This window comes from Paroedura picta, chromosome 4 (assembly GCF_049243985.1).
Source record: "Paroedura picta isolate Pp20150507F chromosome 4, Ppicta_v3.0, whole genome shotgun sequence".
Taxonomy (NCBI): domain Eukaryota; kingdom Metazoa; phylum Chordata; class Lepidosauria; order Squamata; family Gekkonidae; genus Paroedura; species Paroedura picta.
The window spans coordinates 116,365,528-116,377,242 of record NC_135372.1 but is presented as its reverse complement, the minus strand read 5'-3'; the positions used below and the strand labels follow the sequence as shown (position 1 = coordinate 116,377,242).

The following is an 11,715-nucleotide window of genomic DNA, read 5'->3' as shown; positions in this document are numbered from 1 at the left end:
TGCCATTTTGCATTTTCTCACCTTCTGTGTGGATTACTTAGATTTTTCTACATTATAGAAATGAGAAGAGTGGATGAAAATGGGCAGATGGTGATTTTATTTGTTAATGACTTTATTTCCTGATCTGTTTATTTTTGAATATGATTGCAGGTTCAATATCACTGCTGTGGATTGCATGTTTTTAAAATTGCTCTTTTACTTGTTGGCTGCAGCTGTTTTTATGAAAAGTGTAATGCTTATTTAAGCTGCTACAGGATTGCTACTTTTATCAGTTAATTTTTCTTCTGTTTTTTGTGTCAAAACCCACTCTGAATGTTGCTTTAATAACATAAAGGAAGGTGTTTTTTAAAAAAAAATAGTAATAGAGGACAGATAGAGCAGACTTTCAAGATGCATCCTAGCAATCCAAGGAACAATCTATTCATCCTCCCCAATACGCATGGAACCAGCATTTCAGAAGGACACAAAGGTCTTCAGGAATGTTTCTAGATTGTTGCCACAGTATGAAGAATTCCAGAAACAGAATCCTAAATAAACAAGGAAGGGTTTGGGATGGGATATAGATTGTACTGTTGCTCCATTTAAAGGGTATTCTCTATTTTTAGCACCCCAGACAAAAGACTATCCCTCCCTCCTCAACTGTCCTTCAAATTGCCTCTCTGGATCCTTGTTTTGTGAGACAGTCCTCTTGGTGTAATGGTTAGGAGGGCGGACTTTTAATCTGGCGAGCCGGATTTGATTCTGCACCCCCCCCCCCCACATGCAGCCAGCTGGGTGATCTTGGGCTCGCCACAGTACTGATAAAACAATTCTGACCGAGCAGTAAGATCAGGGCTCTCTCAGCCTCACCTACTTCACAGGGTGTCTGTTGTGGGGAGAGGAAAGGGAAGCCGAATGTAAACCGCTTTGAGACTCCTTTGGGGAGAGAGAAATGGCATATAAGAACCAACTCTTCTTTTTCTTCTTGGAAGGCTGGAGTAGGGAGATACCAAATGCAAAGGGAGGCATCCATTTTTAGAGTTTAAGATCCTTGTGGAATATCATTACAGCCTATCAGGGAGACAAGGAAATGGTGTTTAACACCTTCCTGTCTATAAAGTCCTCCCCACCTAGCCTTCTTCTGGGTTCTGTTGACCTGAATCAGTCCACAGTTTACATCTGTCCATCTAGTGAATTTTATCTTCTTCTCAGATTCTCGCTTCCCCATCTGGAAACAGACGAGACTTCTAGAATTGTGCCTGGCTTAAGACTGTCCACTGAATGGCAGTGTGGAGATGTGAACCTGAGCCTCCCAAATCTGACTCCAGCTACAATGACTATGATTACCACACAAGCCCACCTATCACATGTCCATGTCGATATGAAATTTGAATGCTTTCCATTTTACACTGTACCTCCAAAGCAACTGGAGAATTCACTGCAAGATTCTACTGTCAAGGCATCCTTGTCTCCCTGCCTCTTTGATTGCACATGGCCACTGTGAGGAGGACTTAAACCATTTTCAGTATGCAGAGTGCCTCGGAACGCCATTGGACATCTAAAATTCACCTTTCCTGCAGCTCTCATATCATATGAATTATTAATGCTCCCAGATCAATCAGAATAGATTTGTCCTTTGCATCCACAATCCAAACAGAGCACACACGGCCAGACTTGCAGCTTCCATTTCTGCTCCCACAATGCAGTGTGAACACAGCCAGTAACAAAAGGCTACGGTTTTAAAATCAGCCTGGTGAAGTAACATGAGTTAATGAACCTTCCTCGAGTTTCTGATTATCCCAGGCTAAACTCTTTCTTAGGCTTAGTGAGGAACACTGATGAAAATGTAAAGTGGACACAACATGGGGGTATAATACGATCAAAAACTACTGCAGTTTATGAAGTTATATGGATTCAGGCTATGATAAAGCTTTGTTGTTGTTATGTGCGAAGTCGTGTCCGACCCATCGCGACCCCATGGACAATGATCCTCCAGGCCTTCCTGTCCTCTACCATTCCCCGGAGTCCATTTAAGCTTGCACCTACTGCTTCAGTGACTCCATCCAGCCACCTCATTCTCTGTCGTCCCCTTCTTCTTTTGCCCTCGATCGCTCCCAGCATTAGGCTCTTCTCCAGGGAGTCCTTCCTTCTCATGAGGTGGCCAAAGTATTTGAGTTTCATCTTCAGGATCTGGCCTTCTAAAGAGCAGTCAGGGCTGATCTCCTCTAGGACTGACCGGTTTGTTCGCCTTGCAGTCCAAGGGACTCGCAAGAGTCTTCTCCAGCACCAGAGTTCAAAAGCCTCAATTCTTTGACGCTCGGCCTTCCTTATGGTCCAACTTTCACAGCCATACATTGCAACTGGGAATACCATAGCCTTGACTAAACACACTTTTGTTGGCAAGGTGATGTCTCTGCTTTTTAGGATGCTGTCTAGATTTGCCATAGCTTTCCTCCCCAGGAGCAAGCGTCTTTTAATTTCTTTGCTGCAGTCCCCATCTGCAGTGATCTTGGAGCCCAGGAAAATAAAATCTGTCACTATCTCCATTTCTTCCCCATCTATTTGCCAGGAATTGAGAGGGCCGGATGCCATGATCTTTGTTTTCTTGATAAAGCTTTAGTGAAGCTTTAATATTTTGCTTGACATTTTCAGGGTGGACTAGCTTTTCTATGAGTGCAAGGATTCCACCCAGGGAGTGGGTAGTGAGGATCCGGGGAGGACAGCCCTTACACACGAGTGTAAAAAGCCCCTGGTCTGAGACCACTGCAAGCATGGCAACAAACAGGACAAAATAATGGCTATTGATACTTTGATTTCAGGACAGAGTTGGATGATGTGAGCCCAGGTATGAGATGGGAATGAAATGATAAATTTCTTTTATCTGCAAATTCATCTTGGACAAGCCCCATTTTGATTTCACTTCACCCTTATGCTGATCAAACCTATAAGTATTTTTGTGCCATTTTCTGTTTCTTTGTGTGCAATTTACCAGTGAACACGAATGCTTTGTCCAACATGAAGAATGCATCAATTATATAAAAGAAGCAAAATAAATCAGGAATACAAGCATTGAAAGGCAACAGCAGCATATTTTTAAAAATGAGCCAGCAAATAGCATAGCTGTACATTTGTGGACAGATTCAAATGAGTAGCCGTGTTGGTTTGAAGTAGCACAATAAAATCAGAGTCCTGTAGCACCTTTAAGACCAACAAAGATTTATTCAAGGCATGAGCTTTTGAGTGCAAGCACTCTTCCTCAGACTAAGAACTGACCATCATAACAGTAGGAATATATAAGCAAAGTTATAGTTATTTCGTTGCCCTAACCATGGTTCACCGATAATTTCCTAAGTCTGTTCTGTTGTAGCATTTGATCAGATCTTGAACCCATATTACATCTTACAAGAAATATCCATCTAATAATGATCTAAAAACTCTCAATGAAAGGATGGAAAGTCATCATTCTCTGAAGTATTTTGCACCCCATTTCAATATTTATACAAATGCGATAAACAAACACTTTCATTTTTAAAAATTTCTGAATATCTGCTTGGCCTTCAAAGTTTATTCCCAACTTTCCTCCGCCTGAGTGAAGAACCACAGTTTCTAACAAAGACCACACTCAATCTAGTAAGGCATGGGTGTTCTTCTCATTCCTGCTTTGAGTAGATACTGCATTAATTCCTTTCACAGCAGGCCTGAATCGGGTGCCATATTCCAGTTACACAGTCCCCATCTGGACAATGAGTTATCACTGAATTTCAGACTCCGATATGTTTTCATTCTGTCTTGTCATCCCTATTCTCATGACAAGCTGAAATAGAAGTGTGGAAAGGAGTGAGTTATTTCTCACTCCAGGAGTTCCAGTTTTCATCAAGCTTTGACCTGATTGATTGCAAAAACCTCCCGGTCACTTGTTAAAACCCCTAGTGAATGTGTTGCTTTCCATTCCAACCCCAATGAATTATAGTTTGCACTAGCAAAAACATTAGCCTGCTTCTCTCCAAGATGAGAGCAGCGGTACTCTCTGCTACACACATAATAACATGGAAAAACTCATATTGCATTATTGGCTAATAGGTGAACATGCTGAGGTTTATTTAAAAAATATGCACAGCATGGAGAAAGTGAATAGAGAGAACTTTTTCTGCCTGTGTTATAATGTTGGAGCTCATGGGCGCACAATGAATATTCATGACAGATATAGCAATGCACTTCACTCAAAGAACTATTGCCTTGTGGAATTTGTTGCTGTAGGGTGTTGTGACTGCAGCTATTGTAGCTGTTTTTTTTTTTAAGGGACTGATGAAGTTCAGGAAGGGCAGTCCATCCGTGGCTATCACTCAATGGAAGATCTATGATCAAAGATAGTAACTCTCCAAGTCCCAGTGCTGGAAAACAGCAACATATGGAGGCTTTGGCCTCTGTCACCTTGTTGACTGCCAAATTTCAGACAAGTAGACTAAAGCCCCTACTCTGAGGCAAAGGCATCCATGCATGACATTAAAATCTATGGCACAGTTGATGGACAATATTCCAAACAATAAAGCAGTCATTTGAAAAAAAGAGTAGCACAAGGAAGACGCAGACGGACAGGGCTAGGGTATTTGGTGATGCAAGGCATCTGGGCAGATAGGCAAGGGTTTGGAGAGCAGCAGGAAAGGAGAGTGCAGACTGCAAGGGGAACTTTGGAATGGCAGGACAGGCATTAGAAGGTGAGAGGAAAGCACAGGAGTACCTCATATTCCTTCAGCACTGGAGTCGTTCACACATTTATGTAACTCTAGTGGGTCTTGCCTGCAATCTGTCAAGAAAGCCTGGGACCTATCTCTCCTTCCCCCCATCTTAAGGAACACTGTATCTTCTTCCTTATAAGTAAAATGTCCACCTTGTGCATATGAAACCAATAGAAACAGAGACTGCAACAGGGAAAGAAACCAGAACAAAACAAAAGCAAATCGTAGGTTTTTTAATAGGCTGTATAGATGGGGAATTTGCTTCATTTTTATATTATAGTAACTACAAAACCCTCATTTTTGCAATTATTGTCATAAAAAGAAACAATGTCTAATTTCCTGCATATAAAAGGCCCAAAGATCAATCATAAACATCTCCAGTTAAAGGATTTTAGGTAGCAGGAATTGGCTGGGGGGAGTGGGGTGGAACTGATCACACGACACTTTTTTTTTAAGGGGCTCTCTGGGCTACAAACTTGAACAGGGAAGCAGCATGGGCAAAGGAGGTATTTAATCCTTCTTTTCTTTCATCTACTATCCCAGGTTAGAGATGCCAGCTTCCAGGTAGGACCTGGAGATCCCCTGGAATTACAGTTTCTCTCCAGATCCTGGAGAAAATAGCTGCTTTGGAGGGTGACCTCTATGGCATTGTACCCCACAGGAGTCCCTGCCCTCCCCAAGCTCCATCCACAAATCTCCAGGAGTTTCCCAACCTGGATGAGCTACAGATGAAAAAAACAGGCACTTGAATCTCACCCCCTCTACAGCATCTAGCAGCTGGGAAGTATTTTTACTGGGAAATGTATTTAGTCAGCTAAGTGATAGCCTACATTTTGATACAGGGCTGGATTCCACAGAAAAGTTCTCTGGAGTTAACAAAATTGATTTTTCCCTGCCTCTCCATTTCTTCAGTAGCCTGTTACTTGTCTCAATAACCCGTCTGAGGCTAGGGAAAAGAACAACCATATGAGTGGCTATAGCAAGAAAGGGGCATTCGGGTGATATCATCTCCTTCCAAAAGGCAGAGCTTTGCTTCAATTTGCACCCTCTCCTTCCTTCTGGCCCTCTCCTTTTAACAGAGGCTTAATGTGTGGAAATGCGCAGCTGAAGCTATTCATGGCATGGAGGTAAATAACATTTCATTAAGCCTGTATTATAGGGACAGAACAGTTTTCTGTCTCCAGGCAGTTGGCAACCCCATGTGCTTTTCAAATCTGTGTGTATGAGTTGGGGTGGGGTGGGGGGATGATGACTAGCCTAGAGATATCTGGAAAGAAAAGGCTGACCTGTAAACTGGACTATCTGTGTTGTAAACAACTTAGAAATGCTCCATCCCTTTACATGGTGCTCATGCCCTGCAGCACTGGTTTCTCGTAGACTCCCAGTGAGACTGAAATGTTTAAATGAGCCTCTTCCGTACATTTGATACATCGTTCAGGGCCTGTCAAGAAGGGCTGTGGGTTCCTTCTTGCACAGCAGGGGCCGCTGTTATATTGGGAACATGCAGCCTGACTGGCATGCAGGCTGAATGGCTGAGAATGTGGTTTCATTCTTTATATCTCACTGTTGTGGCTCCTGCCTGGTCTCTTCTTGGTCCTGTCGCCTGCCTGCTGCCTCACCTTCTGTAGCTAGCAGATCTTCAATAGCACTGTGCAGTATGTGTGTGGGAAGGGTGTGGATGACAGCTCATACCCGACATACTGCAGCCACCTTGAAGATGCTGAGATGATGTGCAAGTTCTAGGACTGCCGTACCAGCAGGCTCAGGAAACAATGTATTTTCCCTTTAACACAAACTTAATTAGGGTTGCTGACTAGCTGGAAGGAGAATGTCCTGTCCCTTCAATTGAGGCATAATTTGTGGAAATGGCCAGATGAATCTTTTCATGGCAGGGAATTAAACTGCATTGCCTGGTAAATAACACCCATTAAATCTCTTGTTAAAGGGACAGGAAATTTTTCTCCAGGCTAGTTGGCAACCCATATTGAGCTGCTATTTTTCTCAAAACCTCTTGGCAACCCTTGGCTTCATGTGTTCAAACCTGAAGCTGAAGATTTTTATAACACAGAAATATAGAACATCAATAACATCCCTCAAAGCCTCCCTGAAAAGGGCAGGGCATTGTTCTATAGACCAGGGGTAGTCAACCTGTGGTCCTCCAGATGTCCATGGACTACAGTTCCCAAGAGGCCCTGCCAGCAAATGCTGGCAGGGCCTCTTGGGAACTGTAGTCCATGGACATCTGGAGGACCACAGGTTGACTACCCCTACTATAGACCTCCTGGCAACCCTCTGACTGGGTTTGTGTCTGAGGAAGCCAGTCTTCTTGGAAGCAAATCCCATCTAGTTGGACTTAACTTCTAGGTTGTGCGCATAGTTGGTCTCCTCAGGGTCTGGATGGGAGCTCTTCTGGTGATCAACCACCTCCATTATTCATTAGGTGGAAGAAAAATGGGTTATAAATGTCATGACTTCTTGGGGAGAAAGGGTTGGGAGTAGGCAGGCCGCCTTTAACTAGGGGCTAAAAGGCCAGTTTTTCAGTGTCCAAGGCAAGCAATGGAAACCTCAACCCTGCCAAGAGGCTGCCAGCCTGTGTTCCTTCTGACATGTGTCCACAACTGCAACATCAGAGCCATTACAAACTAGCAGCTCAGATGGTAAATATGCTACAAGAATCTGCTTGGTTTAATTTATGAATTGAGATTGTTTGGCTTGGCTCTTGATTAAATTTCTGGCTGTACATCCCTAAACTTGCCAGTAAATTTGAGTGCTCTGTGGGAAAAGCTTTCTCTGCAATTACAGAACTAGCATGCTGAGGGGAGGAGAGTCATCCTATCTTTCTCCTTGACATACTGTTTTTCTATGTGAAGAGAGTGAAAAAATATGGGGGAAACTTCAGATCTGTGATTGCAAGGGTGTATGGTGGCAGTTTGGGGAGTTTTCTGGAAATTGCAAACTTCTGAGATGCGATTTATGTACTTCTGGCTTTCTGCTTAGACTTGATGGTCTTTAAGGTACTACTGGACTCAAAGCTTGTTCTACCGCAGACCAACACACCTGCCCACCTTAATCTACAAGGCACTTCCCTCCACTACCCAAAGTAATGCCACAATGCAGTATGTCTGTTGTCTCTAGTGAACATTAGCAGAGCCACTCTGTGATTCCAGTTACAAAATCACTGTGACCACAGTTGACTAGAACCATCTCCTGCCAACAGAGTATATCAGGGATATCTATTTATAAGAGACAAAATCATCAATGACTTGGTACAGTTAGCTGATTAATGTACTGCAAATTAAAAATGGGGCTGTGAGTAATCAAACTTGCTATTCCTGGATGCGCCAACACTATGCATGCGAGTGGGCATGAGCCACCTGCTGGTTACATGAAGTCTGCAATGTGCATGGACATGGCATTGAGTTGCATTGTGTCCTCATTTCTAGGAAGAGGCACCCACTCAGGTATGTGTTTAATGCCAGTTATTAACACTCGTTTGGCTAGACATTTCCGGGTGAAGGACATTCAAAAATGCTGTTTAAGTCCTTGTTAGCATTTTATGCCGGCTTGTTTTAACTTCCCATCTGTTCCGATAATGCCTTCTTATCCTTTCTCCTCTAGGCTATTCTCACAGTCAGGTATGTGGATTCCCATCTTTATCATTAAGCCTGAGAAGAGTGGATAGGGGAGAAAAAACCTTTTTAAATAAGTCCAGCTTCACTCTCTATGCTATGCCTCAAAAGACATTAAATGCCAGTATCTCAAGTGCCGGCTTTAGGAAAGCCTCATTCTCCTGTTTGTCTAAATACTTTCCAAATTCTAATGTTCTCTGAACAAAGATATTTACAAAAGCTCTGACTGAGATGGTTCTTCCTGCAAACAATAACATCACCACTGGTAGTATGCTGAGTTCTAAGCATGTGAAACTGCACCACCCTGCGTGGCAAGAAGCAATTGTTAGGACTACCACTGAACTGTCTTCAAAGCTGAATCCTCCACTCCCGATTCGGCTGCTGAAGCGGCCGTTCCCTCCGGGCGCAGCCAGCACCACGCTGCAAAGGGGGGGGGGGAGGCGGTGTGTCTCCGGAGGGCCGGGAGGGGGACGGGGATGGGAGGGTTCCTCCGGGGCAGGGGGCTGGGACCTACCTGTTAGGCGGGCAGCCGCATAATGGTGGCTGCCGGGTGAAGGCGAGTGGAGGGGTGGGGTGAGAGGCTCTTCATGCCTCCCGACTTATCAATCCAAGGGCAAGGCACTAATTGTCAGCCACGCTGTGTGCGGCTGCCGATTGGCACCTTGCCCCCTGACTGACAAGTGGAGGGGAAAATCGTCAGGTGCTTTGCGCCTGGCGATTGGCCCCTCTGCTTGTCAGTCAGGGGGCAAGGGGCCAATGTGCCCCTTTGCCCATCACGGACAGAGCCCACTCCCACCCCCCTTAGCCTTTTATTTATACTTCTACCACGGAGCGGTTACAGATAGTTTGATCTCTTACCACCCTGGAGGAAGGGCGCCAAAATAACAACCAATTGGATATCAGCTCTGAGGCATTTGTGAGTCATTTTGCAGACAAAATCTCAACACTCTGCCATGACCTCCATCCAACCTTATATACAGAAAGTGAACTAGAGGCCCCTTGGCCATCTTTAGGGAGTATACTGAGTAAATTCAGACGACTCACGATGACTGAAGGGGAGAAGATGCTAAAGGCAGTGAAGCCAACCACATGCCCTTTAGACCCATGCCCATCATGGCTGCTAAAAACAACTGATATAAAAATAGTGGCCCCCCTCTGGAAGATAATAATCTTTTCCCTCTCAACAGGAGAATTCCTGGAAGGGCTAAAAGAAGCAGTGGTTCACCTGCTGCTCACAAAACCATCTCTGGACCTGTGACAACCTATCAACTATCATCCTGTCTTACTCTTACCGTTTCTACAGAAAATGCTTCTAGCAGTGAGCTAGGAACTCATGACTGTATCAAATGCTGCTGACAGTTCTAATAGCACCAGCAGTGCTGACCCACCTCCATCCAGCTGGTGGTGGAGGCTGTCCATCAGGGCAACTAGCACTATCTCTACACCATGGCCAAGTCAGAAACCTGAATGAAATGGGTCAGGGGCTGAAGTTTCCTAAAGGAATGCTGTTATTTGCCCCGCAGAATCCCTTTCAACCAACCTCGCCACAAACGCTAGATTCGAGATGGGGCAGTAGTTGTCAGGCTCCTGTGGAGTCACAGATGGGTTTTTGAGGTACAGGTGTACCACTGCCTCTTTTAATCCCTCTGGGAATTCTCCCACTGAGAGGGAGAGGTTGATTATTTCCTGGAGGGTGGCTCCTATACTTACATCTGTTGTTTTTAGGAGCCATGACGGACATGGGTCTAATGGGCAGGTGGTTGGCCTCCCCTTGGCTCCCAAGCCTCTCTCCCATGGAAACCACCACCAACCTATGGGCGTGTTAGTATGCTGTAGTTGAATTAATGTTCTCACCATTGTTCTACTGTTCTATTTTATTGTTATATTTGTTATCACTGTATTGTTATTGTTTATTACTACTGAGTTATCTATTGTTTCCGTTTCATGTAAATTGCCCATAGCATCTAATAATAATAATAATAATAATAATAATAATAATAATAATAATAATAATAATAATATAAAACTGGGCGAGCCTCAGTGGTGGCATTCCTCTCATGCTGGGTTTGCTAATCTCTAGTTACTGCTTTGGATAAAGCAATATCCCAAAGATGTAGAGCAGCTTGGAAGATGACAATTTTTGGATGTCCAACCAGCTTTTACTGGCCCACCCATTAAAACCAAAGTATCCATTACTGTGGAGGATAGAAAACCAGGTCATGTTATGCTCTTTCAGTCTTCGCCCATAAACTATGATGTGCCAGATTCTATCCAGCTTCTGACCTGCTGGGTTTCATGGTAGATTAGGGCTGAGCTGACAATCCCTTCTAGGCTTTCAACCTTAAGCCATCAAGTTCTGCACATTTATTTATGTACACATTTATGACCTGGATCCACTTCTGCTGGCCTTGCCGAGAGGCTATTATTTTTCAAAATCAGAAGCGATTAACCTATTGAGCAACCAGTCAAATATTCTGCTGAAGAAATGCCTTCATATCTGAACTGCTGCAAGCAAAAGCCCTGGGCACTGTTGCCACTCAACTTGACAACCATGAATAGATAACAAAGGAAGAAAAAGGGGAGAATTAAGAAGTTAGGGAGCAGAAAAACACATGGAATATGAGCTTCCAAGACCTACCACAGGTCTCTGGGAAATACTCTGTCTGGACTCTTAACATATAGACTTCACCTATAGACTTCACATATAGACTTATAAGCATCTTATAAAATAAATCATATGTTTCCCCAATTTTATGGGAACCCAGGATCTAGGCCTCCCAGAATTTTGTCCTCCTAGTCCTCCTCTGCTGGTAGCCCTGTATGAGACAGAAGTGCTGGCAGAGTTTAAATACCCAGGAGGGAGGAGTACCAAGCTGCTTAAAAGAATTAAATAATTTTATTAGAAGGGAAACAACTTTGTATAGAAAGAGAGGACACAGAGAGAGTCCTAACTAACTATCTAACAACTGTTGTACTGCATTCATTCAGTCTTATTCTGGAGGCAAGCATGGAGGTAATATGCTTGCTTCCAGGAAGTCTGCAAACTGGAGAAGATTATTTGAAAAACATCATGCTAACTCTGCTAAATGCAATCTCCTCTGATGCTCCCTGTACGATATTCTTCATATGTTTCAGAATCATACACATGACACATCTTACATATTCCAACAAAAGAGGTTAAAAAGAGAATTAAAGATGGACCACATGAAGAGATACCAAAAGAAAAAAAAGAGTAACCTAGAAAATGGAGATCTTTGGGGATGGAACATTAGAAAAGTGAGATAATTGAATAAGGGGCAAATAGACCTGGGTACTATGGGAGAGAGGAAAGATTGCTGATTTATATCCCTCAAAGTGATTTGAGTAGTGAA

General features: G+C 43.6%; 1 protein-coding gene across 3 annotated transcripts in view; it reads right to left on the bottom strand.

Annotated features, from left to right (window-relative positions):
• Positions 1–11,715, bottom strand: part of RALY (RALY heterogeneous nuclear ribonucleoprotein) — a 285,956-nt gene that overhangs the window by 49,624 nt on the left and 224,617 nt on the right. The window lies entirely within an intron of this gene.